The 22,205-nt window shown below is 49.8% G+C and overlaps 17 non-coding genes across 17 annotated transcripts; all 17 read right to left on the bottom strand.

The window, feature by feature from the left end:
• Nucleotides 1-33: 33 nt before the first annotated feature.
• Nucleotides 34-115, bottom strand: Trnal-uag (transfer RNA leucine (anticodon UAG)). The gene has a single exon. It is a non-coding gene; the product is annotated as a tRNA-Leu (tRNA).
• Nucleotides 116-187: 72 nt separating this feature from the next.
• Trnal-uag (transfer RNA leucine (anticodon UAG)) lies at nt 188-269 on the bottom strand. The gene has a single exon. It is a non-coding gene; the product is annotated as a tRNA-Leu (tRNA).
• A 72-nt stretch (nt 270-341) lies between these two features.
• Nucleotides 342-423, bottom strand: Trnal-aag (transfer RNA leucine (anticodon AAG)). The gene has a single exon. It is a non-coding gene; the product is annotated as a tRNA-Leu (tRNA).
• A 72-nt stretch (nt 424-495) lies between these two features.
• Trnal-uag (transfer RNA leucine (anticodon UAG)) lies at nt 496-577 on the bottom strand. Its single transcript has one exon. It is a non-coding gene; the product is annotated as a tRNA-Leu (tRNA).
• Nucleotides 578-5,616: 5,039 nt separating this feature from the next.
• Trnal-uag (transfer RNA leucine (anticodon UAG)) lies at nt 5,617-5,698 on the bottom strand. Its single transcript has one exon. It is a non-coding gene; the product is annotated as a tRNA-Leu (tRNA).
• A 72-nt stretch (nt 5,699-5,770) lies between these two features.
• On the bottom strand, nt 5,771-5,852 carry Trnal-uag (transfer RNA leucine (anticodon UAG)). Its single transcript has one exon. It is a non-coding gene; the product is annotated as a tRNA-Leu (tRNA).
• Nucleotides 5,853-5,925: 73 nt separating this feature from the next.
• Nucleotides 5,926-6,007, bottom strand: Trnal-uag (transfer RNA leucine (anticodon UAG)). Its single transcript has one exon. It is a non-coding gene; the product is annotated as a tRNA-Leu (tRNA).
• A 72-nt stretch (nt 6,008-6,079) lies between these two features.
• Trnal-uag (transfer RNA leucine (anticodon UAG)) lies at nt 6,080-6,161 on the bottom strand. The gene has a single exon. It is a non-coding gene; the product is annotated as a tRNA-Leu (tRNA).
• A 72-nt stretch (nt 6,162-6,233) lies between these two features.
• On the bottom strand, nt 6,234-6,315 carry Trnal-uag (transfer RNA leucine (anticodon UAG)). Its single transcript has one exon. It is a non-coding gene; the product is annotated as a tRNA-Leu (tRNA).
• A 72-nt stretch (nt 6,316-6,387) lies between these two features.
• Nucleotides 6,388-6,469, bottom strand: Trnal-uag (transfer RNA leucine (anticodon UAG)). The gene has a single exon. It is a non-coding gene; the product is annotated as a tRNA-Leu (tRNA).
• A 4,907-nt stretch (nt 6,470-11,376) lies between these two features.
• Nucleotides 11,377-11,458, bottom strand: Trnal-uag (transfer RNA leucine (anticodon UAG)). The gene has a single exon. It is a non-coding gene; the product is annotated as a tRNA-Leu (tRNA).
• Nucleotides 11,459-11,530: 72 nt separating this feature from the next.
• Nucleotides 11,531-11,612, bottom strand: Trnal-uag (transfer RNA leucine (anticodon UAG)). Its single transcript has one exon. It is a non-coding gene; the product is annotated as a tRNA-Leu (tRNA).
• Nucleotides 11,613-11,684: 72 nt separating this feature from the next.
• Trnal-uag (transfer RNA leucine (anticodon UAG)) lies at nt 11,685-11,766 on the bottom strand. Its single transcript has one exon. It is a non-coding gene; the product is annotated as a tRNA-Leu (tRNA).
• A 5,976-nt stretch (nt 11,767-17,742) lies between these two features.
• Trnal-aag (transfer RNA leucine (anticodon AAG)) lies at nt 17,743-17,824 on the bottom strand. Its single transcript has one exon. It is a non-coding gene; the product is annotated as a tRNA-Leu (tRNA).
• Nucleotides 17,825-18,051: 227 nt separating this feature from the next.
• Nucleotides 18,052-18,133, bottom strand: Trnal-aag (transfer RNA leucine (anticodon AAG)). The gene has a single exon. It is a non-coding gene; the product is annotated as a tRNA-Leu (tRNA).
• A 71-nt stretch (nt 18,134-18,204) lies between these two features.
• Nucleotides 18,205-18,286, bottom strand: Trnal-aag (transfer RNA leucine (anticodon AAG)). Its single transcript has one exon. It is a non-coding gene; the product is annotated as a tRNA-Leu (tRNA).
• Nucleotides 18,287-18,358: 72 nt separating this feature from the next.
• On the bottom strand, nt 18,359-18,440 carry Trnal-aag (transfer RNA leucine (anticodon AAG)). Its single transcript has one exon. It is a non-coding gene; the product is annotated as a tRNA-Leu (tRNA).
• Between the last annotated feature and the right edge of the window lie 3,765 nt (nt 18,441-22,205).

The raw sequence follows: 22,205 nt of genomic DNA, 5'->3' as shown, positions 1-22,205 counted from the left end.
CCGAAGAGCGCACGTAAAATAAGTGACACAACATGGCAGCGGTGGGATTCGAACCCACGCCTCCGAGGAGACTGGTGCCTAAAACCAGCGCCTTAGACCGCTCGGCCACGCTACCACCGTTCACCTGCCGAGTGACGGTCGCGTGCGCTTTTTGCCGAAGAGCGCACGTAAAAAAAGTGACACAACATGGCAGTGGTGGGATTCGAATCCACGCCTCCGAGGAGACTGGTGCCTAAAACCAGCGCCTTACACCGCTCGGCCACGCTACCACTGCACACATGCCGTGTGACGGTCGCGTGCGCTTTTTGCCGAAGAGCGCACGTAAAAAAAGTGACACAACATGGCAGCGGTGGGATTCGAATCCACGCCTCCGAGGAGACTGGTGCCTTAAACCAGCGCCTTAGACCGCTCGGCCACGCTACCACTGTTCACCTGCCGAGTGACGGTCGCGTGCGCTTTTTGCCGAAGAGCGCACGTAAAAAAAGTGACACAACATGGCAGCGGTGGGATTCGAACCCACGCCTCCGAGGAGACTGGTGCCTAAAACCAGCGCCTTAGACCGCTCGGCCACGCTACTTTTTTTTCTTTATTGCCTGCTTTCACACTAGCAAAAAAATAAATACAAATGTATATATACAGTGCACCGACGTCACATCAGGCGGGATTGTCTTATTAAAATTTCTTGAGGCACACCAGCTCATCAAGAATGCTAACCCAGTCTGCGGGTTCACTCTGTGCACGATACACTTCTCGTATAAAAGAAACACTTTCAATAAAGTTCTCTCGCGTAGAGCGTACATTGGCGTCAGCATGACGAACAGCCATTCTCGTCTTCCACAAACTGTGGAGGCCCAGGACCATGAACATATCAAAAGGTATTCCTTGATCACTTTCAACTGGCAGGAATCGAATTCCATACGGGGTTATGGGGAGTTCTTTTTTGAGGGTGCGCTGCAAGACATCCCAATGAAATACTGCGTCCCGACAATCAATGAAGGCATGTTCAATTGTTTCGGGCTTTCTACACAGCAAGCAGTTTGTTGTCCACGGTACGAATATTCCTTTCTGTTCAAGCCATATTTTAACGGGGAGGGTGTTTGTGTGTAGCTGGAAAAAAAAAGTTTTCGCAGCAGGTCTTACAGGCATCCTTTTGACTCGTTTCAGCACATCTTTTCCTGGGCCTCCACAGTGAACCATCCTATACAGTGGGGTAGGTAGCATGCTGTCAACCAAATCGACGTACAGTTTTTTCTTTCTCACTGAGCAGAAATACTCCAACGAAAACCGTGCACAGAGTATTCGAAAAGACGCAACTACTTCACGATAATAACCAGTCGCTCTTCTACTGAAAACACTGGATGTAGTTAAAACAAATTCCGGCAGTTCTGTTGCCATTCGCGCCTGAATGACAATGCGGAGAAAAGCATTTCTTTCATCGCGCAGGAAAAAGAACCGCGATACAATCTGTCTAATGAACAAGTGTGAGAGCCCAAGGCCTCCACTGCGAACACTGCGAAAAAGGTTTGTACGGCTGGTTCGCTCCCAAGTGGAGTTCCATATAAAGGTGGCAAAAACTCGGTGCACTTTTTGAACATTGACGCGAGACATGAACATTACGTGCAGTATATACCAGACTTTGGCAATCAAAAAAACATTGCAAGCTGAGGCACGCGCAAACACTGATAATCCCCGGCCTTGCCATCCCTTTATCTTTTCTTTCATCAATTCTGTTTGTCCGCTCCATAACTGCGTCGAGTCTTGATAGTGCTCAAGGAGCACACCTAGATAGGGTGCAGGCACAGTAGCCCATTGCATTCCGGCGAAATTAGTGGGTATCGCGTCCCACTTTCCATGCCATATGCCAATACTTTTTTCGAAGTTTATCTGGGCACCCGTGTTCTTACAGAAAGATCTTGCCAGGCGGACAGCCTCGATAACGCTTTCCTTGTCTTCACAAAAGACGGCGACGTCATCTGCATAGGCTAGCATTTTAACTTCAGCGGCCTGCAGCCTAAAACCACGTATGTTTACATCATGGATGACTGCCATACAAAAAGGTTCGAGGTATACGGCAAAAAGCAATGGAGACAAAGGACAGCCTTGTCGTACAGACGAGCGGACTGGCACCTTCGAACTAAGGCATTTATTAATTACAACCTGCGTTGAACACTCTTCATAAGCCATTTTAACGCCCTCTAAAATGATGTTCCCAACATTGCAGTGCTTCAATATAGAGAAAAGCACCTCATGTGACACCCGGTCGAAGGCCTTCGCAAGGTCGAGTTGCAACATCGCCACCCGACTCCCAATGTCATCACAACATTCTAGCACATTCCTTGCAATGTGGGTGTTGGTGAAAAATGTGCGGCCTTTAATGCCACACGTCTGGTGTGGCCCTACAAGCTCCTTAATCACGCTTTGGAATCGTCCAGCCAGTACTTTCATAAAGATTTTGTAATCTGTGTTGGTCAGACTTATCGGTCTGTATGAACCTACTAAAAGAAGCTTTTCCCGGTCATCGGTTTTAGGAATCAACACTACGTGTGACATGCGAAATGAGGGTGGCACTTTTTTAACTTCATACGCTTCTGAGAGTAGTCTGTGCAAGATACAGGAAAACTCTTGACTGAATGATTTGTAAAACTTGGCGCCTAGGCCATCTGGCCCTGGCGACTTTCCTGACGGCTACTCATCTATCGCCCTTTCAATCTCGGGTACACTTATTGGCGTTTCAAGGCTTTCTCTAACACCGTTTTCCAACCTTGGCATTTCGCTCATGAATTCCCTGTCGAAGCCAAGTCCAGAGCGAGCCCCATTGCCGTACAATTCCCGATAATGCTCAACGAAGGCTCTCTCGATTAAGGCAGCTTCTGACGTCACCTCGTTTTGAAAACGTATCTGCTTAATCTCGTTTCTTGACGCATGCCGCTTTTCATCGCTCATTGCCCGTTTGTTTGGCATCTCACCCATCCATAACCGTTCCCTCCGAGCGCGTATAACTGCAGCTTTGTATCGCTCTGCGTCAATAACTTCCAGCTCATGTCTTAGTTTCTTTACATTTTCCGCAACCTGATCATGAACCGTATTTTGTACGCTCAAAAGAAATTCTAGCTGTCTTTGCAGCTCTCTTTGTTTCTGCAGTTCTTCATGCTGGCGGCTGCTTCCTCTTTCGATCGCAATGAACTTAACTTGGACCTTAAATTCTTCCCATGCAGCCATAAAATTGTCATGCTTGTTTGTCATCAAGTCTAATATCTTTTCCTTTACTCTGCGCACAAATGGCTCATCATCAAGCAGCTTTTCGTTGAATTTCCACGTGTTCCAGTTGAATCGTGTTCTTTTAACTTTTGCCCCCATCACGAAGCTCACTAAACTATGATCCGTGAACGATAGTGGTGTGACATTATAACTGTTACAAAGGGGGATCAAATCTAGTGAAACATACACTCTGTCCAGCCTCGATCGGCTGTTTCCTTGAATGTGCGTGTACTGCAGAATCGTACCGTCAGTGAAAATTTGACCCACATCTTCTAAGTTGTGGTCGTCAATTAGTGAGCTCAAAAAGACAGCACTTTTGTCACGAACATGTTCCCCTCTGATTCGATCTTCCGCAGAACACACACAATTAAAATCACCAAGAAATATGATGTAGCGGTCACACTTTAGATACTGCTCTATATACTCAAAATACAACAATCGGTCATTCACAATGTTAGGCGCATAAACGCATATGAGCCGCCACGACGCTCCAGAAAAAGAAAAATCGACAATGAGCATGCGGCCAGTTTGACATACAGTTACACTTTCTTCAGTAATGCCAGCACTCTTCCGTATAAGCAACGCGCACCCGCCTGATGTACCATTAGCATGGCATACGCACACATTGTAATGCGCCGTGAAAGGCGTCACCATGCGATCGGTCTGCTCTTGAGTTTCGATCTTAGTTTCTTGTAAAGCGACAACATCGAGTTCCTCCTCCATACACAAGCGACTGAGTTGATACTGTCTCCTTCGCGCTCCGAGGCCACGAACATTTAAAGTGGCCACGAACATTTAAAGTGGCCACTCTCAATGCTGTCTCTAATTTCACCGCCATTAGTCTGTATAAGCAAGCCGATCGCAAGGTGCCGCTGGAAAAGAAACCATCACAACACTTTGTAAAAAACTTTCCAAAAACAAATGCTCAACGAAAAGCCGCTCTAACCACACGCGTACCTTTACGGTGTACGCGTAGGCTAATTCTGAAGTGGCACCCATCTCTTGACGTCGCTAGTCCGGGTGCCCCAGTAGGCACCAGGTCCTAGGTAGGCGGTTCTGCCGCCGTCCGTCTGTCCGGCGGGATGTTCGGTTTCGGGCGAATGGACGCCCGACGACTCGCCTGGGTTTTCTGCGTCGGTTCGTCTTGGGTCTCGTTGTCCAAGTCCTCCTCCTGGGTGCTCGTTACGTCCCTTGCTCTCTTCGTAGCCGCACAGTTGGCACTCGGGTCTGCGACGTCCATCATTGCAGTTGCTGGCCCATGCTCTGCTGTACTCGCCCCGGGAGTGGCGAGTTCTATGGCCGTTTCTTCTTTGCCTTTTTCGTCACTTGTCTGTACTGCAGTTTTCTGATCAGTAACCACAGTTGCAACCTTCGAGGCTATGGAAGCCTGCTCAGTGGGCCTGGCAATTGTGTCGGCCGGCAGAGATTGCGCGCGGAAAGACTCATCCACGTCAGCTTCATCCATTAACAGATCGGCCACGTCCTCCCGAAGCCCCGGTCCCGTTACGGACGCGTAGGTCTTAACACACTCCGTCTCGTCATGGCCGTAGCGACGGCAAACTGCACATCTCGGGACGCGACAGTCACGTCGAACATGACCGGTGTTTCGGCATTTCAGGCAAAGTGGTGCTCTGCCTGGTACAACAACTAAGGCCTGCTCACCAGCGACACGAAGTTGATGAGGCAGGTCTTCCACGGTCATACCCGTCTTCAAAACCAACGACACCGAACGCGTTGACGATGCTTTATCTTGCACTCCGTGGACGCGCCATTTCTCCCGGAAGACGTCCGTGACCTTCCCGAACGGTGAAAGTGCCGTGCGTATGTCCTCGTCCGTCACGTTGTGCAACATCCAATGCAGCTTCAGCCGCACGGCCTGGTTGGCTGGATCAACCACGATGCACCGATGTTCATTAACTTTTACTTCCTTGGCGCTTGCAAGCCTTTTCACACCTTCATCGCTCTCGAAAGTCACTGCCCAAACGTGGCTCATTTGATACGCCCCTAGGGCGATAACATCCGGCAGTAGGCCTAAGCTAGCCAGTGCGTCGCGGAAATGCTCCACCCGATACGGCCTGGCACGCACATCGGCATGTAAAAACAATGTATTTAAAACAATCCGACCTGTAGGCAGTTGAGGCAGCAAAACTTGATAGTCCGGGTCTTCTGAACCAAAATTCCTGTTACCGCGGCCCTGCTGGGCCGCTGAAGCCGCTCCTATGGAGTTCAAGTTCGACACGTCCGCTTGCTAGCGCGGCAGAAAGCCGAATGCTCGGCCACGCTACCGCTGTTCACCTGCCGAGTGACGGTCGCGTGCGCTTTTTGCCGAAGAGCGCACGTAAAAAAAGTGACACAACATGGCAGCTGTGGGATTCGAACCCACGCCTCCGAGGAGACTGGTGCCTAAAACCAGCGCCTTAGACCGCTCGGCCACGCTACCACTGTTCACCTGCCGAGTGACGGTCGCGTGCGCTTTTTGCCGAAGAGCGCACGTAAAAAAAGTGACACAACATGGTAGCGGTGGGATTCGAACCCACGCCTCCGAGGAGACTGGTGCCTAAAACCAGCGCCTTAGACCGCTCGGCCACGCTACCACTGTTCACCTGCCGAGTGACGGTCGCGTGCGCTTTTTGCCGAAGAGCGCACGTAAAAAAAAGTGACACAACATGGCAGCGGTGGGATTCGAACCCACGCCTCCGAGGAGACTGGTGCCTAAAACCAGCGCCTTAGACCGCTCGGCCACGCTACCACTGTTCACCTGCCGAGTGACCGTCGCGTGCGCTTTTTGCCGAAGAGCGCACGTAAAAAAAGTGACACGACATGGCAGCGGTGGGATTCGAATCCACGCCTCCGAGGAGACTGGTGCCTAAAACCAGCTCCTTAGACCGCTCGGCCACGCTACCACTGTTCACCTGCCGAGTGACGGTCGCGTGCGCTTTTTGCCGAAGAGCGCACGTAAAAAAAGTGACACAACATAGCAGCGGTGGGATTCGAACCCACGCCTCCGAGGAGACTGGTGCCTAAAACCAGCGGCTTAGACCGCTCGGCCACGCTACCACTCTTCACCTGCCGAGTGACGGTCGCGTGCGCTTTTTGCCGAAGAGCGCACGTAAAAAAAGTGACACAACATGGCAGCGGTGGGATTCGAACCCACGCCTCCGAGGAGACTGGTGCCTAAAACCAGCGCCTTAGACCGCTCGGCCACGCTACCTTTTTTTTTTCTCTTTATTGCCAGTTACAAGAGATACAGGACGGAAATACATAAAAATAGTCAAATGCTAAAAGGATTCTCCTGTCTTGGAGAAAGTAAATCTAAATAAATTTCATATTCAAAAGCGATTCTACACAAGGCAGCCAGTGTGGCACAGGTATTCGTGCTTTCTGTTCTTCTACATATCTGTGAATGCTTTCTTTGAAGTATTGGCGAGCTGCTCTGGCGTCAATATCTGCATTTCGGACAGCCATGCGACATCTCCAGACACTGTGCAATACAATGAGCATAATTAAATCATAAGGTACTCCATCTTCGTTATCGATAGCCAAGAATCGGATTCCTTGAGGGTGCAGCGGAAAATCTTTCTTAAGGGTCCTCTGTAGAATGTCCCACAGGAATACCGCGTCCCAACACTCTAAAAACACATGGTCAATAGTTTCGTCTCGCCTACATATTTGGCAGTGTACTCCCCAGGGCACAAAAAGTCCCCTTTCTGCCATCCATGTCTTGACGGTCAGTGTCCCGGTGTGTAAACGAAAGAAAAATGTTTTAACTCCTGGAGGTACCATCATTTTCTTGACACGCTTAAGCACATCCTTTCCTCTTGAGGTACTGTACAAAGATCTATATAGCGGCACTGGTAACACCACATCACACAGGTCTCTGCATAACTTTTTCCGACCCACATCACTTAAGTAGTTTGTAGAAAACCTCACACACAAAAAACGGGTGGACATAACAACCTCTTTTAAGTAACCCCGAATGCATCCGTGGATGCGATCCGTTGAGACAAAAAGATCTGGTAGGGCATTACCCAACCGAACCTGGCACAATGTTCGAAGGAAGGGATCTTTTACGTCTCTGAAGAACATAAACCGATTAACTATTTGACGTAGATACAAATGGCCTAACGCCAACCCGCCATCACGAACTCGCCTAAACAAATTGGTTCTGCTTGTTCGCTCCCATGAGGAGCCCCAAACGAACACTGCAAATATTCTGTGAAGTTTCTGGACAGTCATTCTTGAACAGTGTATCACTTGCATTACATACCACAACTTACTTATAAAAAATAAGTTGCATACTGTCGCTCTTGCAAAGACTGACAGATTCCAGCCATTCCAGTTATTGGTTTTCTCGCGTAAGTTGCCAATTTCATTGCGCCAGTAAGGTTCGCTGTCCTGATAATTTTCTAAGGGCACTCCCAAATATTTAACAGGAGTGGTCACGAATCTTAAATTCGCGAAAGTGTCTGGCTTAGACGGCCAATAGCCGTGCCAAAACCCCAGAGACTTTCCCCAGTTCACGCAGCTTCCACTTGAAAGACAAAAACTTTCCACAGTTTTAATAACATGCAGAACACTGTCATAATCCGTACAAAAAGCGGCAATGTCATCGGCATAGGCCAGCAACCTCACTTCTACCTGTTGCAGTTTGAACCCACGTATATGCTCACTTGCAATAACATGTAGACAAAACGATTCGATGTACAAACAAAACAGCAATGCTGATATTGGGCACCCCTGGCGCAGAGATCGTAGCACTGGTATGCGCTCACCAACCACTTTATTCACTATTAACTGCGTCGTGCACGAGCTGTACGCCATCGCGACGCCTTCTCTAATAACATGGCCTACATTTACATGGTCTAGTACACACAAGAGAGCGTCATGGGGAACCCTATCAAACGCCTTCTCGAAGTCTATCTGTAGCATGGCTACTCCAGCACCCATAACATCACAACATTCCAGAATAGAACGCGCCACGTGAGTGTTCGTAGTGATGGAGCGCCCTTTAATGCCGCATGTCTGATGCTTCCCTACAATTTCCGAGATAACAGTTTGTAAGCTCTTAGCTAACACTTTCATGAAGATTTTATAATCACTGTTTGTCAAGCTGATGGGTCGATAGGCAGTTACATTTCGTAATTTTACTGTATCATCAGATTTAGGTATAAGAATCGTATGCGCAGTAACAAAGGATGGCGGTAGCGACTTAAGCTCGTAAGCTTCGTTATAAATACGCGTTAGAATTGGAGAGACTGTTCCCTTAAATGTTTTATAAAACGCTGCACCAAGGCCGTCTGGACCCGGCGATTTCCCTAAGTTCATGTTTTCTATCGCAAAATCCACCTCTTCATTTGTGATGGGCTGCTCCAAAGCTTCTCTTGTCACATCGTCCAACCGTGTAATCAAGGAAACAAACTCACGTTTGAAACGGTCGATATCAACTACGCTGCGAGCAAACAACGCACGATAGTACTCCGAAAACGTTCTAACAATTTCGTCAGTATCCTTAGTGATCACACCTGCGCGTTCAATTTCTACTATTTGCTGCCTTCGCGCATGCCACTTTTCCGCCCCCAACGCTCTTTTCGTCGGCGATTCTCCGCTTATCAGCCTTTCAGCTCTTGCGCGTATTAAGGCACCACGGTACCGTTCGGTATCGATAAGCTCCAGCTTGCGCTTCACCACTCGTATATCGTCCATAAATTCACCCGGTCTGAGCGATTCTTGATTAAGTAGCAGTTGAAGGTTGGTGCGTAGTGTTTTTTCTTGAAACCTTGCTTCTCTAGCTACTGCACTTGAACGTTCCAGTGCTTTTATTTTAACCTGATTCTTTAATAATTCCCATCTTTCTCCCCAAGGAATTTTGTTGTTTTCCTTGAGTTTTTTAAATAAATCAGTTACTTGCTTCACAAAAACATCGTCATTCATCAGCTTACAATTCAGTTTCCATAACTGCCAATTAAAATTATTCCTTGAGTCTTCTCGACTTGCTATAGTAAAATAAACTAAGCAGTGATCACTAAAGGAGACTGGCGTAACATGATACTGTTGACACAGAGGTATAATATCCAAAGACGCATATATTCTATCCAATCGGGCATGACTCGATCTTTGAAAATGAGTAAATTGGACGGTTCGCGTACCTTCCAAACATTGCCCTACATCTTCCATACCACCATCATTCACAATTTCTCTAAGAATAACAGTGCTTATGTCATTAAAATCACGTCTGCTAGTTTTATCTGCTGCAGAAAGCACACAGTTGAAATCACCGGCAATAATGACAAGTTTCTGGCAGTCACAGTATTGATTAACACGCTCGAAAAAGGTTCGCCTCTCTTCCGCATTGTTAGGTGCATACACACAAATCATACGCCACTCCTTAGCGGCAAAAAGAAAATCGCAGATGATGAGCCTCCCTGAGTCACAACTTAATGTCGCTTGTATTGATAAGCCCAAGCTCTGGCGCAAAAGAAGGCAACAACCTGCTGACGTCCCTACAGCATGGCTAACCACAGCGTCATAAGACAACGTAAAACGTCGAACCATGTTCCCAGTCTCTACTTCACCATCAACTTTAGTTTCCTGTATCGCCACAATGTCGAGGTCAAACTCGGTCACCAATCGGTACAGCTGACTCTGTTTTCGTTTAGACGCAAGCCCTCGGACGTTAATCGTCGTAGCGTAGGATTTAGGAATACGTAGCGATTTAGGAATAGAAGCCATAGTGACTATGAAGAAAGGCTGGGAATCGTGGTGGTTCTCTCAGCAAAAAGCCGCATGCCAGGGCTTCGTGCCATGGCCGATCTTACGCTACGTTGGCGCTGTAGGCGGCATTGCCGCCACACTTTTACCGGTGGCCACGTTCGGTCGAGGTCTCAGTGAGGGCCGCCGAACGATAGCCGCCTTGGTTGGTGGTTGCCCTTCGCCGTCGGTGTTCGCCGTTGTCTCGTTGGTATCCTCGTGAGCCCGCTTTGCTGCCACACCAGAGCTTGGTGCTTCCGTGACGTCCATACACGCGGACTTGTCCGCCTCGGCGTCTTCGGTAGCGTCCTCGGTGTTCTTGTTAGGCTCAGCTTTCACATCCGTACCTTGGGAGAGGGGTGGGAACTCTTCTTCGGAAGACTTGCTGTTGTCTGCCCCGTCTACCGTGGTCGGCCCAGAAGACGCCTCGACGCTTGAGGTTTGACCTCCCGCCGTTTCTTCGGCATCAGCTTCGTCCATGAGGTGCTCTGACGTGTCATCACCCCTCAAGGATCCTGCAGCACTTGCGTAGCTTTTCACACATTGGGAGTCCTCATGGCCATACCGTCGGCAAAGCGCACAACGTGGCACCTGGCAGTCTCTGCGTATATGCCCACTAGATTTGCAACGGAGGCAAAGTGGGGCCCTGCCTGGTACAACAATTAGCGCAGGTTCACCGGCCACCTTGATTTGGTGCGGTATGTCGTCGATCTTGAAACCCGGCCCCAACTTCAAGGTAACCGTACGGGTCGTAGAGCCCTTGTCGAGAACGCCATGCGCACGCCACTTTTCCCTTGACACGTCGACCACCTTCCCGTACGGCGATAGCGCGGCACGCACATCCTCGTCAGCAACACCGTGGAGCAGCCAGTGAATCTTGAAGCGAATACCTCGGTCATTAGGGTCGACTATCAGGCACTTGTGTTCTTTAACCTTCACGTCCTTCGCAGCAAGTAGTTTCTCCGTACCCGCAGCATCCTTGAGGGTGATAGCCCAGACGTGGTTCATCTGGTACGCCCCTAACGCGATAACGTCGGCCAGCACACCAAGATGAAGCAATGTGTCCCTGAAGTCTTCCACTCTGTAGGGTCTAGCAGTAACGTCAGCATGCATAAACACTGTGTTTAGCACAATTTTCCCTGTTGGCAGGTTCGGCAGAATAACTTGGTAATCTTCTGAAGCAGCAAAAAACCTGTTCCGGCGACCCGCTGGGGCCGCTGATACCGCTCCGACGGAGCGCGACATTCCGTGACCGTATCGCTCGAAAGCCGGAAATGGAATCCCTCGGCCACGCTACCACTGTTCACCTGCCGAGTGACGGTCGCGTACGCTTTTTGCCGAAGAGCGCACGTAAAAAAAAGTGACACAACATGGCAGCGGTGGGATTCGAACCCACGCCTCCGAGGAGACTGATGCCTAAAACCAGCGCCTTAGACCGCTCGGCCACGCTACCACTGTTCACCTGCCGAGTGACGGTCGCGTGCGCTTTTTGCCGAAGAGCGCACGTAAAAAAAGTGACACAACATGGCAGCGGTGGATTTCGAACCCACGCCTCCGAGGAGACTGGTGCCTAAAACCAGCGCCTTAGACCGCTCGGCCACGCTACCACTGTTCACCTGCCGAGTGACCGTCGCGCGCGCTTTTTGCCGAAGAGCGCACGTAAAAAAAGTGACACGACATGGCAGCGGTGGGATTCGAACCCACGCCTCCGAGGAGACTGGTGCCTAAAACCAGCGCCTTAGACCGCTCGGCCACGCTACCTATTTTTTTCTTCTTTATTGCCAGTCCTCGACATAGAACAACACAAATTGCAATGAAAACTATACAAAAACAGCAATATATACATTTGTTGCGGTCCGCTACTGCGGCATGACGTTGTCTATTAAAATTCCTTGAGTTCTGTCAGGGGTTCAACCCTGGACAGCCACTCGGAACAGGTTGGTGTGATTTCTGTACTTCTATGTACCTCTGCATACATTCACGGAAGTATACACGTGCCGATCGGGCATCAGGGTCACAGTGGTACCCCGCCATTCTCGAGCGCCATAGACAGTGGAGGCCCGTGAGCATGATCAGGTCGTACGGGAATCCTTCGTCGTCATTTACAGGCAAAAACCTGATTCCCTGGGGATCTATCGGTAACTCCTTTTTTAAGGTTCTTTGCAACACGTCCCAGAAATAGACCCCCTCCCAACAGTGGATGAAGACATGATCTATGCTTTCCGGTTTTCTACAAATAAGGCAGTTGGTTCCCCTTGGCAAATAGAACTTATGTTTTTCCAGAAATGTTTTAACGTGTAAAGTGCCGGTATGCAATTTAAAGAAGAACGATTTGGTGCCTGGTTGCACTGGCATCTTTCTCACCCTTTTCAGAACGTCTAGGCCTGGGCCTCCACTGTACACGGCTCTGTACATGGGTACAAGCAAAACACTATCACACAAATCTCGATATAGCTTTTTCCGTTTTACAGTCCACAAATATGCATTTGAAAAACGAGCACGCAGAAAAGAAAGACTATCAACTATTTCCCGGAAGAAACCACGAACTGGACCTGTCATTGTTTCGGTACCAACAACAAACTCGGGAAGGGCTCGTGATAGTCTCATTTGGATAACGGTGCGCAGAAAAGGGTCAGTCGTATCGCGAAAGAAAAATAACCTGTTCACGAGTTGCCGCAAGAAGAGGTGCGCCAACCCAAGACCGCCATCCTTAACACGCCGGAATAGATTATCTCGGCTGCATCGCTCCCAGCTTGATGCCCACACGAAAACAGCGAACACGCGGTGCAGTTTCTGCACATTAATCAGAGAACACTGTAGGACCTGCATTACGTACCAGATCTTTGTGACAAGAAACATGTTGCATGCTGTAGCTCTCGCAAATATTGACGAGTAGCCCGCGTTCCATTTGTCCGCTGTTTCGTTTATTTCCTTTGTCCGCTCCTTCCAGTATACGCTACTGTCCTTGTAGGCATCAAGGGGTGCGCCAAGGTACTTAACTGGTGTCGTAACCCAGCTTACGTTCGAAAAGTGGTCTGGGGTAGACGCCCACCTTCCATGCCAAAAACCCAAACATTTCTGCCAGTTCACAAAGCTATTAGTGACTTCACCAAACCTTCTGACGATACTAACAGTATTCAACACACTCTGCGTATCTTTGCAGCATACAGCCACATCGTCAGCATAAGCCAATAACTTGACCTCTGCTGCTTGCAGTTGAAATCCGTTAATGTGATTATTTTGGATTATAGCCTGACACAAAGTTTCTAGGTAAACACAAAACAAGAGTGGGCTGAGTGGACAACCCTGGCGAACGGAGCGCTTCACATTAATGGGGGCCCCCAATGTCTGATTAATTATAAGTCTCGTACAGCAGCTCCGGTACGCCATGGTCACCCCCTCAGTGATTATGCGGCCAAAATTGACATGTTTCAGGATGGTAAGCAAGATCTCATGCGAAACGCAATCAAACGCTTTCTCCAAGTCCAGCTGGAGGATCGCCACTGCATCGTACATGGCGTTACAACACTGTAATCTTAACTGTGATTCATAGCGCTAAAACGACACAAGGACGAGGAAGAACACGGGACGAGCGCTCTTCCTCGTCCTTGTGTCGTTTTAGCGCTATGAATCACAGTTAAGATTACAATGACCCACCAACACGCCCAAACTTCTTCCCTGCTAACGTTACAACACTCTAGCACGCACTTTATCTTATGAATGTTGGTCAAAATCGTTCTTCCGCGGATGCCGCACGTCTGCTGCGGGTCGACGATTTCCTTGATAACTGACTGAACCCGACGTGCCAGTACCTTCATCAATATTTTGTAGTCGCAGTTAGTCAGCGCTATGGGTCTGTAAGAGGAAAGTTGCTTGAGCTTTTCGGTCTCTTCTGTTTTCGGAATTAGTACTGTATGGGACTGGCCAAAGGATGGTGGAAGCATTTTCAGTTCATATGCTTCATTGAAAACTGCGGTTAGACTAGGAGCTAGGTGGTCCTTGAAAGTTTTGTACCAAACTGCACAAAGACCGTCCGGTCCTGGTGACTTGCCAGGGTTCAGGTCTTCGATAGCTTTCATCACTTCGTTTTCTGTTATTGGTTGTTCTAACGTATCTTTTACTTCGCTCGACAATTGCGGTATTCGCTCCAAAAATAGGCGTTTGAATCCTTGCATATTGACGGGCCTGAATGCGAAAAGCTTTTGAAAATGTTCAAAGAAAGCACACCCTATGTTATGGTTATCGGTTACTTCAACCCCGTCGCGTTCGATGGCCTCAATATGCTTGCGTCTGGAGTGCTTTTTTTCTAATCCCAGCGCTCTTTTCGTAGGCATTTCGCCGCATGCCAGCCTTTCTGCTCTCGCGCGCACCAGTGCACCCCGGTAGCGCTCTTCGTCAAACGCCTCAAGTTTCTTCTTAACGGCACGCATATCTTCTTTATAAGCGCCCGGTTGCGTGCATTCGAGCTTCGCAAATTTATCCAGCATTGATTTTAAAGCGTTTTCTCTTGCCTTCTTTTCATATTGCAGTACGCTACCCCTTTCGATTGCCTTCATTTTAATAGTTTGCTTCAGCAACTCCCATTCCTCGCCTAACTTGATGGAACTGTCATTTCCAAAAGTGTTCAGAGCAGCCACTACCTTTTCGTTAAAAGTGTCATCCCGTAGCAGCTCCGCATTCATTTTCCACAGTTCCCACACAAATTTGCTTCCTTCTTTCTTGTGGCCAACCCTGCATTTTACCAGGCAGTGGTCAGAAAAGGATACTGCAGTCACTGCATAATACTGGAATTTTTCGACTAAGTCACCTGACAAATAAATACGGTCCAATCGCGCGTGACTTGTGCCCTGGAAATGAGTATACCTCACGTCTCGGTCCCCCCGAAAACACTCAGCGATGTCCTCCAATTCGTATTCGCGTAGAATCTGTGCCAGGGTATCACTGCTTTTGTCATGAACTATGCGTCGCGTAGACCTATCCTGGGCACTCAATACGCAATTGAAGTCACCAACTAAGGCCATCATTTTGTGCACCGAGAGGTGATGCTGTAGGTTAAGAAAGAAATTTGCCCTTTCTTCCACTGTATTAGGTGCATAAACACACAACACGCGCCAGTGGACATCGCAATAGCTGAAGTCACAAACGATAAGACGGCCAGAGGTGCATGAAAAGTAACCTTCCATAACAAGCCCTGGGAGCTTCTTCACGAACAATACACATCCAGCCGACGTCCCTACGGCGTGGCTCACTACCGTTTAGTACGTATAGGTGAACCTTTGCACCATGCTCCCGGTCTGCTCCTCGCCGTCTACCTTGGTTTCTTGCACGGCTAAAACGTCGAGGTCTGGTCCACTAGTAGTCGGTACACCTGACTCTGTTTCCTTTTGGCGGCCAGACCTCGAACGTTTAGCGTGCCGAGGCTAAGCGACGGGTTGGAAGCCATTACTAATACAAGAAGGGGGGGGGGAGAAGGCCCGGAGCATGGTGCTCACCTTAACGTCTAGCAGTCCGCTAGACGCCTCCGTGGCTATCCGGTGGCCGTCGGTCGACTTCGTCTGGGGTCGGCTTCGCGGCTGGCCTACGGTCGGCCTCCAGGTTCGGCTTAGGCTTGATGGTCGAACGCCTTCCGGACAACGTCTTAGCGGGCGGAGCCTCAGAGTCACCGCCGGCCTTTCCGTCGACTTTCTCGTCCTGCTGCAGGGACCTCTTGACCGATGCCGAGACGCCTTCGATGCGGGCGTTGGTGGGGGTCGTGCTATCTTCTGCTGCCAGAGTAGCGTCAGTAGCCTGCTGGGGGCTCTCGTTCTCTGCCGGGGTCTCCGTCACGCTCCCGAGAGTTGCTGCTGGCTCCGTGGGGGTAGGGACATCATCCCGTCCTCCTTTCGTCGGGGTGGTCGTCTCGCTCGTTTCTGCCGCCACGTTGCCGCTTCCGGCTCCCTTGGCCGCGTCCTCCGCCTCGATGACGTCCATCATGTGCTCTGATGTCAAAGGCTCGCTCTCTGCCGAACCCGCGGCTACTGCGTAAGAGCGTACACAGTCCGCGTCGGCGTGGCCGAAAAGCCTGCACCTGGAGCAACGGGGAACCTTACATTCTCGTCGTACGTGGCCAGAACCCCGACAGCGCAGACACTGCATAGGGCGACCTGGGGCGACCACAAGCGCGAGTTCCCCGGCGCCGCGTATCTGATGGGGCAAGTCGTCGACCTTCATCCGAGACTTGAGCTGCAGTAGCACTGCTGGAGTCGTTGAGCCCTTGTCAGAGACGCCATCCACTCGCCAGCGCTCGCGGGTCACTTCGGTCACTTTGCCGAAGGAGGCCAACGCCGTCTTCACGTCCTCGTCTTCAACACCGTGCAGAAGCCAGTGGAGACGCAGCTTCACCTGTTGTTCCTTCGGGTCGATCACCAGGCAGCGACGCCCCTTGACCTGCAGCTCCTTCAGCGCCGCCAGCTTTTTAACACGAAAGTGTTTTATGCCGGGGTCCACCAAGACTTCACTGACGTATTTCCGTCACGGAAATACGTCATAGAACATAATACAAAGAAAGAAACCAGAAGAAAAAGTTCCACAAACATGCAAAATTTGGAAATCGAACCCACGACCTCTCGGTCCGCGACGATAGATCGCCGAGCGTTTAACCCATTGCGCCACAAACGCATTTGCAGAGAGTTACACAGACGCGCCTTATATATCTAACACTCCTCCGTGTACCCGCGCTCTTGCTCGGGGCGGTGCCGCCGCCTACGAGCAGAAAAGAGAAGTACTGCATTATGACACTAACGCGCACCGACAGTGAACGCTTCGGTGGTCTCAGCACTCGACGCCTCGATGCCAGCATTCGAAGGGACGCTGGCATCAAGAAGCACTACCAACGCCACCTAGGTGGCGTTCACCGTACTCAGCACAGCGGAGCGTGGCCTCCGCAATTAGCTCTGAAAATGTTTCTGAAGTTGATCGCGGAGGCTGCAATTACGACGCGCTGTACGCGCTGATTTGACTCGGTGACGATTCAGTTACGTGCTTTGTCTTGCGCGTTGTATTAGTGTGTCAGTTACGTGCTTCGTCTTTCGCGTTGTGCTAGCGTGTGCAGCGTAGTGCAGCTTCCATATGCACGACGGTTGCTCATGGTCATCGACGTTGGTAGTCGTGATGGAGGAGACGTGCCACCAGGCGTCAGCGCGGGTGCATCAACGCCTAAGGGCGCTTTAGCCACAAAACACCAATAGACATTATATATCAATGTGCAATAAACATTACACTACTTCTGTGAAGACACGTTTCACTTTCGTGTTCTATACCGATTCCTATATAAGAGGGATCAACCACATTTTTGGAAGCCTCGGCTGTGTTCATCGTCACCGCCCACACATGGTTGATTTGGTACGCTCCAAGGGCGACGACGCCCGAGAGCATACCAACAGCTTGAAGCGCGTCCCGAAAATCTTCTACACGGAACGGGCGAACACGAGCGTCGCCGTGCAAAAAAAACGTATTTAATACGATGCGTCCTGTTGGTAGTCGTGGCAAAATAATCTGGTAGCCCTTATTATCCTCAGTCAAAGGCCTGTTGCCGCGGCTGACAGCCGCATTAGCCGCTCCAGTGGAGCCCATGATACCGCGATCCGTTAAGCTCGGAAGCCGGAAGCAGAATGTCGGCCACGCTACCACTGTTCACCTGCCGAGTGACGGTCGCGTGCGCTTTTTGCCGAAGAGCGCACGTAAAAAACTGACACAATATGGCAGCGGTGGGATTCGAAACCACGCCTCCGAGGAGACTGGTGCCTTAAACCAGTGCCTTAGACCGCTCGGCCACACTACCACTGTTCACCTGCCGAGTGACGGTCACGTGCGCTTTTTGCCGAAGAGCGCACGTAAAAAAAAGTGACAGAATATGGCAGCGGTAGGATTCGAAACCACGCCTCCGAGGAGACTGGTGCCTTAAACCAGCGCCTTAGACCGCTCGGCCACGCTACCACTGTTCACCTGCCGAGTGACGGTCGCGTGCGCTTTTTGCCGAAGAGCGCACGTAAAAAAAGTGACACAATATGGCAGCGGTGGGATTCGAACCCACGCCTCCGAGGAGACTGGTGCCTTAAACCAGCGCCTTAGACCGCTCGGCCACGCTACCACTGTTCACCTGCCGAGTGACGGTCGCGTGCGCTTTTTGCCGAAGAGCGCACGTAAAAAAGTGACACAACATGGCAGCGGTGGGATTCGAACACACGCCTCCGAGGAGACTGGTGCCTTAAACCAGCGCCTTAGACCGCTCGGCCACGCTACCACTGTTCACCTGCCGAGTGACGGTCGCGTGCGCTTTTTGCCGAAGAGCGCACGTAAAAAAAGTGACACAACATGGCAGCGGTGGGATTCGAACCCACGCCTCCAAGGAGACTGGTGCCTTAAACCAGCGCCTTAGACCGCTCGGCCACGCTACCACTGTTCACCTGCCGAGTGACGGTCGCGTGCGCTTTTTGCCGAAGAGCGCACGTAAAAAAAGTGACACAATATGGCAGCGGTGGGATTCGAACCCACGCCTCCGAGGAGACTGGTGCCTTAAACCAGCGCCTTAGACCGCTCGGCCACGCTTTTTTTTTATTGCGATAGCAATTATATGGACACTCAAAAGCAGATTTCTGCCGTCGGCGTCGCCGTCGCCGTCGCCGTGAGGTTCCGTATGACGTCATTTGGAGATGAAATCGTCGCCGCGCGCCGGACGCTGTATGTGCGAGTGAAAGGGCGCGAGGGGCGCGTCTTTCACGGGGAGTGAACGTACGGCGGAGAACAAACGCGCGTTCTGCGCCGTGCTCGCTTAAGGGCTGCAGAATTAGGCGTCTTGTTTCTCCTTTACAATCACCATATATGTAGAGCAAACGCGCCTTCTTCAGACGCGCGAGAGGCCGTGGGGGAGGGGGAAGGAAGGGACGCGACGTTTAGCTGCGGCACCAAGTGCCTATTTATATGAGAGGCTCCAGCAACAGTCACCAACGCCGCACGCATTTTGAGCTAACGCGGGCAAAACGCCGATGGCGTCGACAACAGTTCTGCGTGTTGTTGCTACCAAAGCCGCTCACCTTACTTCGTATGACATTGCTGTGTTGCTATCGCATTCATTGCTTCGCCCTTAGGGCGAAACTGTGACATTTTTTCTTTATTGCCAGTTCTCGACAGGTTCACCGACACACTGTCAGCAAAACAAACAAAATGCATAACTAGTACACGAAAATACAGAAGAAAAAAAACAAGCTCTTACATAGCAGCCAGCATGACTTGGCTGACTTTGTCTTTTAAAATTGCTTTAGGGATGCCAAGGCCTCTACCCTTGGTAGCCAATCAGGCACATCAACTTGTGCTTTTTTCACCTCCAGAAAGCGTGACATGTGTTCATGGAAATGTATGCGCGCAGGCCGCGCTTCTGGGTCACAATAGAAGCCTTGCATTCGGGATCGCCATAGACAGTAGAGGCCAGTCAGCATGATGAGGTCAAATGGGACCCCGTCCTCATTATCCAGTGGTAGAAATCTTATGCCCTGCGGATGTAAGGGCAATTCTTTCTTCATTGTTCTTTGCAGAACGTCCCAAAAGTACACCCCCTCCCAACAATGTATGAAAACATGGTCTACTGTTTCAGGCTTTTTACAAATCAGACAGTTTGACCCCCACGGCATGTAAAACCCGCGTTCTTCTAAGAAGGTTCTCACTGTCAGGGTGCCAGTGTGAAGCTTGAAGAAGAAAGATTTCACTCCTGGCTGCACGTGCATTCTTTTTACTCGTTTCAAAACGTTCTTTCCCTGACCTGCACTGTATATGGCTCTGTACATCGGTACTGGAAAAATAACATCACACAGGTCACTGTACATTTTCTTTCTTTTCACGCTGAACATATAATCATTCGAGAACCGTACCGACAAAAAACGAACACTGGCTGCTATCTCCTTGAAGTACCCAAACAAAGTACCAGGCATAATTTCGCTGCTGATAACAAGCTCTGGTAACGCACTACAAAGTCTCACTTGACACACTGATCTTAAGAACGGGTCTTTGACGTCCCGAAAGAAGAAAAAACGGCTTACAAGCTGCCGCTCGAATAGGTGTGCCAGACCCAGGCCTCCGTCTTTCACTCGCCTGAAAAGATTCGTGCGGCTGCAGCGTTCCCAGCTGGAAGCCCAAATAAAAACAGCGAACACTCGGTGGAACTTCTGCACATGCACTCGCGAACAATACAACACTTGCATCATGTACCATAATTTACTAACAAAAAACAAATTGCACACTGTCGCTCTGGCGAAAATTGATAGGTGTGAACCTTTCCATCTCTCCGCCTTTTCTCGTGTTTCGTTGGCTTGTTCTAGCCAGAAATCATCATTTTTCTTATAACTTTCAAGGGGAACGCCGAGGTACTTCACTGGGGTTTTAACCCATTTCACGTTGGCAAATGTCTCTGGTGTTGACTGCCACTCGCCGTGCCAAAAGCCCAGACACTTTCCCCAGTTCACAAAGCTCCCCGTTACTTCTCCGAACCGTCTTACTACAGCGACTGTCTCTAGCAGGCTCTCCTTTTTCGTACAGCACACCGCTATATCATCAGCGTACGCTAAGAGCTTTAGCTCGGACGCCTGCAATCTGAACCCATGAACACGATCATTTTCAATTATTGCTTGACACAAAGTTTCAATATAAATACTAAACAAAAGAGGACTCAGTGGGCACCCTTGACGCACGCTCCGCCGGACGTCAACGGGGGCCCCCAATCTGTTGTTGACTATCAGGCGCGTTTTGCAGTTTCTATAAGCTAGGGATATTCCGTCGATGATGATTGAGCCTAAATTAACATGTTCGAGTGTGGAACGCAATAATACGTGAGATACACAGTCAAATGCCTTTTCTAGGTCAAGGTGGAGTATTGCGACAGCCGACCGAGAGGCGTCACAACACTCGAGCACACACCTCAATGAATGAATATTAGTAAAAATAGAGCGGCCCTTAATACCACAGGTTTGGTGGGCTCCCACAATCTGCGTCATAACGGTCTGAAGTCTGCTAGCCAATACTTTCATAAATATTTTATAATCACAGTTAGTTAGTGAGATTGGTCTGTATGATGTCACGAGTCTTAGCCTATCTTTTTGTTCTGTTTTTGGAATGAGCACAGTGTGTGCTTGGGAGAATGACAGGGGTAACGTTCCCACCTCAAATGCCTCATCAAAGACATCTTTCAACTGACAGGACAGGTCTTGCTTGAATGCTTTGTACCAAGCCGCGCTCAGACCGTCCGGACCGGGCGACTTTCCAGAGTTAAGATCATCTATTGCCTTTTCTATTTCTGCTATTGTTATAGGTGCTTCAAGAGCTGCTTTTCTTTCTTCTGACAGCCGAGGCATTCGCTCTAAGAAGGCTGTTTTAAACCCTTCTACATCTACTGATCTATGGGCAAACAGCCCTTCGTAGAATCGAAGAAAGCTCGCCCTATAGCCTCCGTATCTGTTATTTCAATACCATTTTCTTCTATCACATCGATGTGATTACGGCGGGCGTGCGCCCTTTCGATTCCCAGCGCTCGCTTTGTGGGCGTCTCCCCGGCCGCCCATGCCTCGGCTCTGGCCCGCACTATCGCTCCCCGATAACGTTCTTCATCTGCTGCTTCGAGTTTCTGTTTTATGCTACGAATGTCGTCTTTAAACTTGCCCGGCTCACGGCATTCAAGCTTAACCAGTTTTTCAAGCAATGTTCTTAAATTTCTTTCTTTGACTTTATCCTCATACTTAATGCAGCTAGCTCGCTCTATGGCTTTCATTTTCACATGTTGCTTAAATAAATCCCATTGCGCGCCGACACTGGGCCCCTGTTCTGATTTCATTGCATCTATCGCCTCCTTCACATCTTGAATAAAGCATTCGTCGCTTAGAAGCTTTACGTTCATTTTCCACAGATCCCACGAAAACTTGTTTTGTTTTTCCGCACTTCCCATCAGACATTTAACCAGACAATGGTCCGAAAACGACACGGGCACTACATGGTATTGGGTGCACAAAGGTAATAGCTCCACTGATGCATAAATACGGTCAAGGCGAGCGTGACTCTGTCCTTGGAAATGCGTAAACTGCACTTCTCTCGCTCCCTCGAGACATTCTGCTACATCATCTATATCATGTTCTCCAATAAACCGTAATAAAAGCTGACTACTTCTGTCTCTATACCCGTGT

The sequence above is a fragment of the Dermacentor silvarum genome, chromosome 4 (genome assembly GCF_013339745.2).
Source record: "Dermacentor silvarum isolate Dsil-2018 chromosome 4, BIME_Dsil_1.4, whole genome shotgun sequence".
In the NCBI taxonomy this organism is placed as follows: domain Eukaryota; kingdom Metazoa; phylum Arthropoda; class Arachnida; order Ixodida; family Ixodidae; genus Dermacentor; species Dermacentor silvarum.
This window is presented reverse-complemented; position numbering and strand designations above follow the sequence as displayed.